Source organism: Lissotriton vulgaris, unplaced genomic scaffold (assembly GCF_964263255.1).
Source record: "Lissotriton vulgaris unplaced genomic scaffold, aLisVul1.2 SCAFFOLD_595, whole genome shotgun sequence".
Classification (NCBI taxonomy): domain Eukaryota; kingdom Metazoa; phylum Chordata; class Amphibia; order Caudata; family Salamandridae; genus Lissotriton; species Lissotriton vulgaris.
The window spans coordinates 1023796-1036816 of NW_028241900.1; the positions used below are offsets into that span (position 1 = coordinate 1023796).

At 39.6% G+C, this 13021-nt stretch overlaps 8 non-coding genes across 8 annotated transcripts; all 8 read left to right on the forward strand.

Moving 5' to 3' along the window:
• The first annotated feature begins 1594 nt into the window (after positions 1 to 1594).
• On the forward strand, positions 1595 to 1666 carry TRNAP-UGG (transfer RNA proline (anticodon UGG)). The gene has a single exon. It is a non-coding gene; the product is annotated as a tRNA-Pro (tRNA).
• Positions 1667 to 4193: 2527 nt separating this feature from the next.
• On the forward strand, positions 4194 to 4265 carry TRNAP-UGG (transfer RNA proline (anticodon UGG)). Its single transcript has one exon. It is a non-coding gene; the product is annotated as a tRNA-Pro (tRNA).
• Positions 4266 to 4565: 300 nt separating this feature from the next.
• TRNAV-CAC (transfer RNA valine (anticodon CAC)) lies at positions 4566 to 4638 on the forward strand. The gene has a single exon. It is a non-coding gene; the product is annotated as a tRNA-Val (tRNA).
• Positions 4639 to 6792: 2154 nt separating this feature from the next.
• TRNAP-UGG (transfer RNA proline (anticodon UGG)) lies at positions 6793 to 6864 on the forward strand. Its single transcript has one exon. It is a non-coding gene; the product is annotated as a tRNA-Pro (tRNA).
• A 300-nt stretch (positions 6865 to 7164) lies between these two features.
• TRNAV-CAC (transfer RNA valine (anticodon CAC)) lies at positions 7165 to 7237 on the forward strand. Its single transcript has one exon. It is a non-coding gene; the product is annotated as a tRNA-Val (tRNA).
• A 2174-nt stretch (positions 7238 to 9411) lies between these two features.
• On the forward strand, positions 9412 to 9483 carry TRNAP-UGG (transfer RNA proline (anticodon UGG)). The gene has a single exon. It is a non-coding gene; the product is annotated as a tRNA-Pro (tRNA).
• A 2491-nt stretch (positions 9484 to 11974) lies between these two features.
• Positions 11975 to 12046, forward strand: TRNAP-UGG (transfer RNA proline (anticodon UGG)). The gene has a single exon. It is a non-coding gene; the product is annotated as a tRNA-Pro (tRNA).
• Positions 12047 to 12346: 300 nt separating this feature from the next.
• On the forward strand, positions 12347 to 12419 carry TRNAV-CAC (transfer RNA valine (anticodon CAC)). Its single transcript has one exon. It is a non-coding gene; the product is annotated as a tRNA-Val (tRNA).
• Positions 12420 to 13021: the final 602 nt, after the last annotated feature.

Genomic DNA, 13021 nt, shown 5'->3' on the forward strand with positions numbered 1-13021 from the left:
ACTGTTCTATCCCGGCATTGATAAGCAATCTACATCTGCTTCTGTTGTATATTGGTTATCATGTTTACCTGACGTTTGAAAGCCCCATGTTTGACAGTGCGCGTTAATAAAGAGACCAATGATTTTTATTAAAAGTTGTCATGTGTTTTTGTTACCTTGCACCGGCCAAAAAGTGCCGGAAATGACTTCATTTGCAGTCACTTGAAAAGTAGGGATTCTCAAATAAATGGTAAGAGGTTGGAACAAATCTAAAGGAATGCATGGCATATCTATATGTATGTGTACGCAGGTATCCATATATAAAGATAGATAGATAGATAGATAGATAGATAGATAGATAGATAGATAGATAGATAGATAGATAGATAGATAGATAGATAGATAGATAGATAGATAGATAGATAGATAGATAGATAGATAGATAGATAGATAGATAGATAGATAGATAGATAGATAGATAGATAGATAGATAGATAGATATTGGGAGAGAGAGAGCGTTAATATAAACTGAGACTTTATTTTCCATCAAGCTGTCTTTCCTTTCCTTCAGGAGCAGAATGTTCTGATCATCAGCGCTCCAGAATCTAGTGCTTGGTTGGCAAGCATCACACATTGTGATGTGTTAGCTAAGAGTTCCATGTCGTTCAGACTCATATATTCCTCTGTAGTTGTACCTTGGTGATTCAACAAAATGTGGCATCATAAGCAGCATTCTACTGCCATAGACTGGGCGGAAAAAACATTTAGAATTTCACTGAAAAAGAAAAAAAGCATACTTAGGCAGAGCTTTCTGGACAGTAAGGCCATTAGAGTAAGTGATGAATAAGCACTGCTTTTGTTAATTTACATAGGCAGAACAGAGACTGCTGGGAAAAGCCTGAAATTAAAGGCACAGAAAATGCCTGCTTCTGGATAGAACACTGAGAAGGGTTGAAAGTTTTTTTCTGACCCTGGCCACTCTTACAAGCAATCCTATGATAGTCAGAAGGACCCACCCTAAAAAGGAAGGGACAGCCATTTGGACCCTTTCCACCTTTTCTATATCTCGCCTGATCGAGCCTGATCGAGCGCTGATTGAGCGGATTAGCACATGTACTTCTCATTTTGGGAAGGTATTGCTTAGCTTGCTACCAGCAGCTCAGTTATGTTATGATGTTAGAGGCTTGCAAGGAATGCTCTAGTCCTGCATTAGGCAGTTTTTATTGCTACTTGCATTCAAGGGAAAGATAATTAGCCAGAATCTGTGACCCAGTTATTCAGCTTGGCATTCCGATTTGCACAAAGGGAATAAGCATTTGAGAAAAAATGCAACATGTGTTTCTTATGTTGTTATGAACAGCTTTTTATTCTTTCTCTTTAGGGTCTAGCCACTGCAGAAATAGATAAATAAGTGCTGACTTCCTGTAAGACGTGTCCAATGCTGGGACAAAATAAAAGGGGACACTTATAAATGATAGTGATATCATTTGAGAAAGGGTAAGTTGACACTGAATTTCATGTGTATTCACAGACCAAGCATGAAAAAGTCCCCAGCATGATCTTCATTGCGTGCTTAGAGCTGGTATTAGCTTTTCAGAGGTGAGGGTCTTTCGAAGGCTCGTTGGTCTAGGGGTATGATTCTCGCTTTGGGTGCGAGAGGTCCCGGGTTCAAATCCCGGACGAGCCCTTTCATTGGTGCTTTTTTAAAGTAGTATTGAATTATGCATTTCAAAGCCAATATCAATTTTCTCTTTGCAGTAGTGGATGAATATTTGCTAGAGTCTCATGCTTTTAACCTTGCCCTGCCTGAGCAAATAGGAAACATTTCTCTTTAAGCATTTTGCAAAAATGCTGAACTTGCATGGCATATACAAGCGTTCAGCTAGGGCTGTCTGGGAAGGTTGCATGAAAGAAATCTAAAACCAGAGGCCCTTGGAATAGCCTGTTTTGAGAAGTTTCATCACAGAAGAATCAACTGTAGACATCTGTTTCTGTAGTGTAGTGGTTATCACGTTTGCCTCACACGCGAAAGGTCCCCGGTTTGAAACCGGGCAGAAACAGTTGTTATATTGTCTTGGCTGCAATGTTGAGAGGTGCCGTTTTGCCATGAAATTGTCCAGGCCCTGAAGATGGTTTCATGCAGACTCATTCCAAGAAAGTGAATTCTCTTAAAAACACTAAAGTAATTGGCATGTGGATGTATCTGTTGATTCACAGACCTCGCTTTCATAAGAGCCCTGCATTCTGTTCATTGCTCACCTAGAACATGCATTAACTTTGGGAATTGTTGGCACCAACAGGCATCTTAGTTTAGTGGAGTGTTTCTGGTGTTTAAGTGCAGAAGCCCTGGGCTCAATTCCTCGGTGACCCTTCTCAAGGTGATGATACAAATGCATCGTCACCTTTACGTTTAATGTCAGAATTGTTTATTTCTATTTGGTGGTGTATGAATGCTTGCAATAGTATGTTGATTTTTTCTAGCCTTGAATGAATAAAAGCAAATCACTCCTCTTTATGTATTTTTCTAATACATTGATATTTGCATCTCCTTTCCTAGCCTGCATTTTTCACTATCTTACAGGCTGTATATAATAAGTATCAATTCAGGGGCCCTTCTATTACTCAATTCACAACTATTCTATCCTGGCATTGATAAGCAATCTACATCTGCTTCTGTTGTGTATTGGTTATCATGTTTACCTGACGTGTGAAAGCCCCATGTTTGACAGTGCGCGTTAATAAAGAGACCAATGATTTGTATTAAAAGTTGGCATGTGTTTTTGTTACCTTGCACCGGCCAAAAGGTGCCGGAAATGACTTCATTTGCAGTCACTTGAAAAGTAGGGATTCTCAAATAAATGGTAAGAGGTTGGAACAAATCTAAAGGAATGCATGGCATATCTATATGTATGTGTACGCAGGTATCCATATATAAAGATAGATAGATAGATAGATAGATAGATAGATAGATAGATAGATAGATAGATAGATAGATAGATAGATAGATAGATAGATAGATAGATAGATAGATAGATAGATAGATAGATAGATAGATAGATAGATAGATAGATAGATAGATAGATAGATAGATAGATAGATATTGGGAGAGAGAGAGCGTTAATATAAACTGAGACTTTATTTTCCATCAGCTGTCTTTCCTTTCCTTCAGGAGCAGAATGTTCTGATCATCAGCGCTCCAGAATCTAGTGCTTGGTTGGCAAGCATCACACATTGTGATGTGTTAGCTAAGAGTTCCATGTCGTTCAGACTCATATATTCCTCTGTAGTTGTACCTTGGTGATTCAACAAAATGTGGCATCATAAGCAGCATTCTACTGCCATAGACTGGGCAGAAAAAACATTTAGAATTTCACTGAAAAAGAAAAAAAGCATACTTAGGCAGAGCTTTCTGGACAGTAAGGACATTAGAGTAAGTGATGAATAAGCACTGCTTTTGTTAATTTACATAGGCAGAACAGAGACTGCTGGGAAAAGCCTGAAATTAAAGGCACAGAACATGCCTGCTTCTGGATAGAACACTAAGAAGGGTTGAAAGTTTTTTCTCTGACCCTGGCCACTCTTACAAGCAATCCTATGATAGTCAGAAGGACCCACCCTAAAAAGGAAGGGACAGCCATTTGGACCCTTTCCACCTTTTCTATATCTCGCCTGATCGAGCCTGATCGAGCGCTGATTGAGCGGATTAGCACATGTACTTCTCATTTTTGGAAGGTATTGCTTAGCTTGCTACCAGCAGCTCAGTTATGTTATGATGTTAGAGGCTTGCAAGGAATGCTTTAGTCCTGCATTAGGCAGTTTTTATTGCTACTTGCATTCAAGGGAAAGATAATTAGCCAGAATCTGTGGCCCAGTTATTCAGCTTGGCATTCCGATTTGCACAAAGGGAATAAGCATTTGAGAAAAAATGCAACATGTGTTTCTTATGTTGTTATGAACAGCTTTTTATTCTTTCTCTTTAGGGTCTAGCCACTGCAGAAATAGATAAATAAGTGCTGACTTCCTGTAAGACGTGTCCAATGCTGGGACAAAATAAAAGGGGACACTTATAAATGATAGTGATATCATTTGAGAAAGGGTAAGTTGACACTGAATTTCATGTGTATTCACAGACCAAGCATGAAAAAGTCCCCAGCATGATCTTCATTGCGTGCTTAGAGCTGGTATTAGCTTTTCAGAGGTGCGGGTCTTTCGAAGGCTCGTTGGTCTAGGGGTATGATTCTCGCTTTGGGTGCGAGAGGTCCCGGGTTCAAATCCCGGATGAGCCCTTTCATTGGTGCTTTTTTAAAGTAGCATTGAAGTATGCATTTCAAAGCCAATATCAATTTTCTCTTTGCAGTAGTGGATGAATATTTGCTAGAGTCTCATGCTTTTAACCTTGCCCTGCCTGAGCAAATAGGAAACATTTCTCTTTAAGCATTTTGCAAAAATGCTGAACTTGCATGGCATATACAAGCGTTCAGCTAGGGCTGTCTGGGAAGGTTGCATGAAAGAAATCTAAAACCAGAGGCCCTTGGAATAGCCTGTTTTGAGAAGTTTCATCACAGAAGAATCAACTGTAGACATCTGTTTCTGTAGTGTAGTGGTTATCATGTTTGCCTCACACGCGAAAGGTCCCCGGTTCGAAACCGGGCAGAAACAGTTGTTATATTGTCTTGGCTGCAATGTTGAGAGGTGCCGTTTTGCCATGAAATTGTCCAGGCCCTGAAGATGGTTTCATGCAGACTCGTTCCAAGAAAGTGAATTCTCTTAAAAACACTAAAGTAATTGGCATGTGGATGTATCTGTTGATTCACAGACCTCGCTTTGAAAAGAGCCCTGCATTCTGTTCATTGCTCACCTAGAACATGCATTAACTTTGGGAATTGTTGGCACCAACAGGCATCTTAGTTTAGTGGAGTGTTTCTGGTGTTTAAGTGCAGAAGCCCTGGGCTCAATTCCTCGGTGACCCTTCTCAAGGTGATGATACAAATGCATCGTCACCTTTACGTTTAATGACAGAATTGTTTATTTCTATTTGGTGGTGTATGAATGCTTGCAATAGTATGTTGATTTTTTCTAGCCTTGAATGAATAAAAGCAAATCACTCCTCTTTATGTATTTTTCTAATACATTGATATTTGCATCTCCTTTCCTAGCCTGCATTTTTCACTATCTTACAGGCTGTATATAATAAGTATCAATTCAGGGGCCCTTCTTCTACTCAATTCACAACTGTTCTATCCCGGCATTGATAAGCAATCTACATCTGCTTTTGTTGTATATTGGTTATCATGTTTACCTGACGTGTGAAAGCCCCATGTTTGACAGTGCGCGTTAATAAAGAGACCAATGATTTTTATTAAAAGTTGTCATGTGTTTTTGTTACCTTGCACCGGCCAAAAAGTGCCGGAAATGACTTCATTTGCAGTCACTTGAAAAGTAGGGATTCTCAAATAAATGGTAAGAGGTTGGAACAAATCTAAAGGAATGCATGGCATATCTATATGTATGTGTACGCAGGTATCCATATATAAAGATAGATAGATAGATAGATAGATAGATAGATAGATAGATAGATAGATAGATAGATAGATAGATAGATAGATAGATAGATAGATAGATAGATAGATAGATAGATAGATAGATAGATAGATAGATAGATAGATAGATAGATAGATAGATAGATAGATAGATAGATATTGGGAGAGAGAGAGCGTTAATATAAACTGAGACTTTATTTTCCATCAAGCTGTCTTTCCTTTCCTTCAGGAGCAGAATGTTCTGATCATCAGCGCTCCAGAATCTAGTGCTTGGTTGGCAAGCATCACACATTGTGATGTGTTAGCTAAGAGTTCCATGTCGTTCAGACTCATATATTCCTCTGTAGTTGTACCTTGGGGATTCAACAAAATGTGGCATCATAAGCAGCATTCTACTGCCATAGACTGGGCGGAAAAAACATTTAGAATTTCACTGAAAAAGAAAAAAAGCATACTTAGGCAGAGCTTTCTGGACAGTAAGACCATTAGAGTAAGTGATGAATAAGCACTGCTTTTGTTAATTTACATAGGCAGAACAGAGACTGCTGGGAAAAGCCTGAAATTAAAGGCACAGAAAATGCCTGCTTCTGGATAGAACACTGAGAAGGGTTGAAAGTTTTTTTCTGACCCTGGCCACTCTTACAAGCAATCCTATGATAGTCAGAAGGACCCACCCTAAAAAGGAAGGGACAGCCATTTGGACCCTTTCCACCTTTTCTATATCTCGCCTGATCGAGCCTGATCGAGCGCTGATTGAGCGGATTAGCACATGTACTTCTCATTTTGGGAAGGTATTGCTTAGCTTGCTACCAGCAGCTCAGTTATGTTATGATGTTAGAGGCTTGCAAGGAATGCTCTAGTCCTGCATTAGGCAGTTTTTATTGCTACTTGCATTCAAGGGAAAGATAATTAGCCAGAATCTGTGACCCAGTTATTCAGCTTGGCATTCCGATTTGCACAAAGGGAATAAGCATTTGAGAAAAAATGCAACATGTGTTTCTTATGTTGTTATGAACAGCTTTTTATTCTTTCTCTTTAGGGTCTAGCCACTGCAGAAATAGATAAATAAGTGCTGACTTCCTGTAAGACGTGTCCAATGCTGGGACAAAATAAAAGGGGACACTTATAAATGATAGTGATATCATTTGAGAAAGGGTAAGTTGACACTGAATTTCATGTGTATTCACAGACCAAGCATGAAAAAGTCCCCAGCATGATCTTCATTGCGTGCTTAGAGCTGGTATTAGCTTTTCAGAGGTGCGGGTCTTTCGAAGGCTCGTTGGTCTAGGGGTATGATTCTCGCTTTGGGTGCGAGAGGTCCCGGGTTCAAATCCCGGATGAGCCCTATCATTGGTGCTTTTTTAAAGTAGTATTGAAGTATGCATTTCAAAGCCAATATCAATTTTCTCTTTGCAGTAGTGGATGAATATTTGCTAGAGTCTCATGCTTTTAACCTTGCCCTGCCTGAGCAAATAGGAAACATTTCTCTTTAAGCATTTTGCAAAAATGCTGAACTTGCATGGCATATACAAGCGTTCAGCTAGGGCTGTCTGGGAAGGTTGCATGAAAGAAATCTAAAACCAGAGGCCCTTGGAATAGCCTGTTTTGAGAAGTTTCATCACAGAAGAATCAACTGTAGACATCTGTTTCTGTAGTGTAGTGGTTATCACGTTTGCCTCACACGCGAAAGGTCCCCGGTTCGAAACCGGGCAGAAACAGTTGTTATATTGTCTTGGCTGCAATGTTGAGAGGTGCCGTTTTGCCATGAAATTGTCCAGGCCCTGAAGATGGTTTCATGCAGACTCGTTCCAAGAAAGTGAATTCTCTTAAAAACACTAAAGTAATTGGCATGTGGATGTATCTGTTGATTCACAGACCTCGCTTTGAAAAGAGCCCTGCATTCTGTTCATTGCTCACCTAGAACATGCATTAACTTTGGGAATTGTTGGCACCAACAGGCATCTTAGTTTAGTGGAGTGTTTCTGGTGTTTAAGTGCAGAAGCCCTGGGCTCAATTCCTCGGTGACCCTTCTCAAGGTGATGATACAAATGCATCGTCACCTTTACGTTTAATGACAGAATTGTTTATTTCTATTTGGTGGTGTATGAATGCTTGCAATAGTATGTTGATTTTTTCTAGCCTTGAATGAATAAAAGCAAATCACTCCTCTTTATGTATTTTTCTAATACATTGATATTTGCATCTCCTTTCCTAGCCTGCATTTTTCACTATCTTACAGGCTGTATATAATAAGTATCAATTCAGGGGCCCTTCTTCTACTCAATTCACAACTGTTCTATCCCGGCATTGATAAGCAATCTACATCTGCTTCTGTTGTATATTGGTTATCATGTTTACCTGACATGTGAAAGCCCCATGTTTGACAGTGCGCGTTAATAAAGAGACCAATGATTTTTATTAAAAGTTGTCATGTGTTTTTGTTACCTTGCACCGGCCAAAAAGTGCCGGAAATGACTTCATTTGCAGTCACTTGAAAAGTAGGGATTCTCAAATAAATGGTAAGAGGTTGGAACAAATCTAAAGGAATGCATGGCATATCTATATGTATGTGTACGCAGGTATCCATATATAAAGATAGATAGATAGATAGATAGATAGATAGATAGATAGATAGATAGATAGATAGATAGATAGATAGATAGATAGATAGATAGATAGATAGATAGATAGATAGATAGATAGATAGATAGATAGATAGATAGATAGATAGATAGATAGATAGATAGATAGATAGATAGATAGATAGATAGATAGATATTGGGAGAGAGAGAGCGTTAATATAAACTGAGACTTTATTTTCCATCAAGCTGTCTTTCCTTTCCTTCAGGAGCAGAATGTTCTGATCATCAGCGCTCCAGAATCTAGTGCTTGGTTGGCAAGCATCACACATTGTGATGTGTTAGCTAAGAGTTCCATGTCGTTCAGACTCATATATTCCTCTGTAGTTGTACCTTGGTGATTCAACAAAATGTGGCATCATAAGCAGCATTCTACTGCCATAGACTGGGCGGAAAAAACATTTAGAATTTCACTGAAAAAGAAAAAAAGCATACTTAGGCAGAGCTTTCTGGACAGTAAGGCCATTAGAGTAAGTGATGAATAAGCACTGCTTTTGTTAATTTACATAGGCAGAACAGAGACTGCTGGGAAAAGCCTGAAATTAAAGGCACAGAAAATGCCTGCTTCTGGATAGAACACTGAGAAGGTTTGAAAGTTTTTTTCTGACCCTGGCCACTCTTACAAGCAATCCTATGATAGTCAGAAGGACCCACCCTAAAAAGGAAGGGACAGCCATTTGGACCCTTTCCACCTTTTCTATATCTCGCCTGATCGAGCCTGATCGAGCGCTGATTGAGCGGATTAGCACATGTACTTCTCATTTTGGGAAGGTATTGCTTAGCTTGCTACCAGCAGCTCAGTTATGTTATGATGTTAGAGGCTTGCAAGGAATGCTCTAGTCCTGCATTAGGCAGTTTTTATTGCTACTTGCATTCAAGGGAAAGATAATTAGCCAGAATCTGTGACCCAGTTATTCAGCTTGGCATTCCGATTTGCACAAAGGGAATAAGCATTTGAGAAAAAATGCAACATGTGTTTCTTATGTTGTTATGAACAGCTTTTTATTCTTTCTCTTTAGGGTCTAGCCACTGCAGAAATAGATAAATAAGTGCTGACTTCCTGTAAGACGTGTCCAATGCTGGGACAAAATAAAAGGGGACACTTATAAATGATAGTGATATCATTTGAGAAAGGGTAAGTTGACACTGAATTTCATGTGTATTCACAGACCAAGCATGAAAAAGTCCCCAGCATGATCTTCATTGCGTGCTTAGAGCTGGTATTAGCTTTTCAGAGGTGAGGGTCATTCGAAGGCTCGTTGGTCTAGGGGTATGATTCTCGCTTTGGGTGCGAGAGGTCCCGGGTTCAAATCCCGGACGAGCCCTTTCATTGGTGCTTTTTTAAAGTAGTATTGAATTATGCATTTCAAAGCCAATATCAATTTTCTCTTTGCAGTAGTGGATGAATATTTGCTAGAGTCTCATGCTTTTAACCTTGCCCTGCCTGAGCAAATAGGAAACATTTCTCTTTAAGCATTTTGCAAAAATGCTGAACTTGCATGGCATATACAAGCGTTCAGCTAGGGCTGTCTGGGAAGGTTGCATGAAAGAAATCTAAAACCAGAGGCCCTTGGAATAGCCTGTTTTGAGAAGTTTCATCACAGAAGAATCAACTGTAGACATCTGTTTCTGTAGTGTAGTGGTTATCACGTTTGCCTCACACGCGAAAGGTCCCCGGTTTGAAACCGGGCAGAAACAGTTGTTATATTGTCTTGGCTGCAATGTTGAGAGGTGCCGTTTTGCCATGAAATTGTCCAGGCCCTGAAGATGGTTTCATGCAGACTCATTCCAAGAAAGTGAATTCTCTTAAAAACACTAAAGTAATTGGCATGTGGATGTATCTGTTGATTCACAGACCTCGCTTTCATAAGAGCCCTGCATTCTGTTCATTGCTCACCTAGAACATGCATTAACTTTGGGAATTGTTGGCACCAACAGGCATCTTAGTTTAGTGGAGTGTTTCTGGTGTTTAAGTGCAGAAGCCCTGGGCTCAATTCCTCGGTGACCCTTCTCAAGGTGATGATACAAATGCATCGTCACCTTTACGTTTAATGTCAGAATTGTTTATTTCTATTTGGTGGTGTATGAATGCTTGCAATAGTATGTTGATTTTTTCTAGCCTTGAATGAATAAAAGCAAATCACTCCTCTTTATGTATTTTTCTAATACATTGATATTTGCATCTCCTTTCCTAGCCTGCATTTTTCACTATCTTACAGGCTGTATATAATAAGTATCAATCCAGGGGCCCTTCTATTACTCAATTCACAACTATTCTATCCTGGCATTGATAAGCAATCTACATCTGCTTCTGTTGTGTATTGGTTATCATGTTTACCTGACGTGTGAAAGCCCCATGTTTGACAGTGCGCGTTAATAAAGAGACCAATGATTTGTATTAAAAGTTGGCATGTGTTTTTGTTACCTTGCACCGGCCAAAAGGTGCCGGAAATGACTTCATTTGCAGTCACTTGAAAAGTAGGGATTCTCAAATAAATGGTAAGAGGTTGGAACAAATCTAAAGGAATGCATGGCATATCTATATGTATGTGTACGCAGGTATCCATATATAAAGATAGATAGATAGATAGATAGATAGATAGATAGATAGATAGATAGATAGATAGATAGATAGATAGATAGATAGATAGATAGATAGATAGATAGATAGATAGATAGATAGATAGATAGATAGATAGATATGGGAGAGAGAGAGCGTTAATATAAACTGAGACTTTATTTTCCATCAAGCTGTCTTTCCTTTCCTTCAGGAGCAGAATGTTCTGATCATCAGCGCTCCAGAATCTAGTGCTTGGTTGGCAAGCATCACACATTGTGATGTGTTAGCTAAGAGTTCCATGTCGTTCAGACTCATATATTCCTCTGTAGTTGTACCTTGGTGATTCAACAAAATGTGGCATCATAAGCAGCATTCTACTGCCATAGACTGGGCAGAAAAAACATTTAGAATTTCACTGAAAAAGAAAAAAAGCATACTTAGGCAGAGCTTTCTGGACAGTAAGGACATTAGAGTAAGTGATGAATAAGCACTGCTTTTGTTAATTTACATAGGCAGAACAGAGACTGCTGGGAAAAGCCTGAAATTAAAGGCACAGAACATGCCTGCTTCTGGATAGAACACTAAGAAGGGTTGAAAGTTTTTTCTCTGACCCTGGCCACTCTTACAAGCAATCCTATGATAGTCAGAAGGACCCACCCTAAAAAGGAAGGGACAGCCATTTGGACCCTTTCCACCTTTTCTATATCTCGCCTGATCGAGCCTGATCGAGCGCTGATTGAGCGGATTAGCACATGTACTTCTCATTTTTGGAAGGTATTGCTTAGCTTGCTACCAGCAGCTCAGTTATGTTATGATGTTAGAGGCTTGCAAGGAATGCTTTAGTCCTGCATTAGGCAGTTTTTATTGCTACTTGCATTCAAGGGAAAGATAATTAGCCAGAATCTGTGGCCCAGTTATTCAGCTTGGCATTCCGATTTGCACAAAGGGAATAAGCATTAGAGAAAAAATGCAACATGTGTTTCTTATGTTGTTATGAACAGCTTTTTATTCTTTCTCTTTAGGGTCTAGCCACTGCAGAAATAGATAAATAAGTGCTGACTTCCTGTAAGACGTGTCCAATGCTGGGACAAAATAAAAGGGGACACTTATAAATGATAGTGATATCATTTGAGAAAGGGTAAGTTGACACTGAATTTCATGTGTATTCACAGACCAAGCATGAAAAAGTCCCCAGCATGATCTTCATTGCGTGCTTAGAGCTGGTATTAGCTTTTCAGAGGTGCGGGTCTTTCGAAGGCTCGTTGGTCTAGGGGTATGATTCTCGCTTTGGGTGCGAGAGGTCCCGGGTTCAAATCCCGGATGAGCCCTTTCATTGGTGCTTTTTTAAAGTAGTATTGAAGTATGCATTTCAAAGCCAATATCAATTTTCTCTTTGCAGTAGTGGATGAATATTTGCTAGAGTCTCATGCTTTTAACCTTGCCCTGCCTGAGCAAATAGGAAACATTTCTCTTTAAGCATTTTGCAAAAATGCTGAACTTGCATGGCATATACAAGCGTTCAGCTAGGGCTGTCTGGGAAGGTTGCATGAAAGAAATCTAAAACCAGAGGCCCTTGGAATAGCCTGTTTTGAGAAGTTTCATCACAGAAGAATCAACTGTAGACATCTGTTTCTGTAGTGTAGTGGTTATCACGTTTGCCTCACACGCGAAAGGTCCCCGGTTCGAAACCGGGCAGAAACAGTTGTTATATTGTCTTGGCTGCAATGTTGAGAGGTGCCGTTTTGCCATGAAATTGTCCAGGCCCTGAAGATGGTTTCATGCAGACTCGTTCCAAGAAAGTGAATTCTCTTAAAAACACTAAAGTAATTGGCATGTGGATGTATCTGTTGATTCACAGACCTCGCTTTGAAAAGAGCCCTGCATTCTGTTCATTGCTCACCTAGAACATGCATTAACTTTGGGAATTGTTGGCACCAACAGGCATCTTAGTTTAGTGGAGTGTTTCTGGTGTTTAAGTGCAGAAGCCCTGGGCTCAATTCCTCGGTGACCCTTCTCAAGGTGATGATACAAATGCATCGTCACCTTTACGTTTAATGACAGAATTGTTTATTTCTATTTGGTGGTGTATGAATGCTTGCAATAGTATGTTGATTTTTTCTAGCCTTGAATGAATAAAAGCAAATCACTCCTCTTTATGTATTTTTCTAATACATTGATATTTGCATCTCCTTTCCTAGCCTGCATTTTTCACTATCTTACCGGCTGTATATAATAAGTATCAATTCAGGGGCCCTTCTTCTACTCAATTCACAACTGTTCTATCCCGGCATTGATAAGCAATC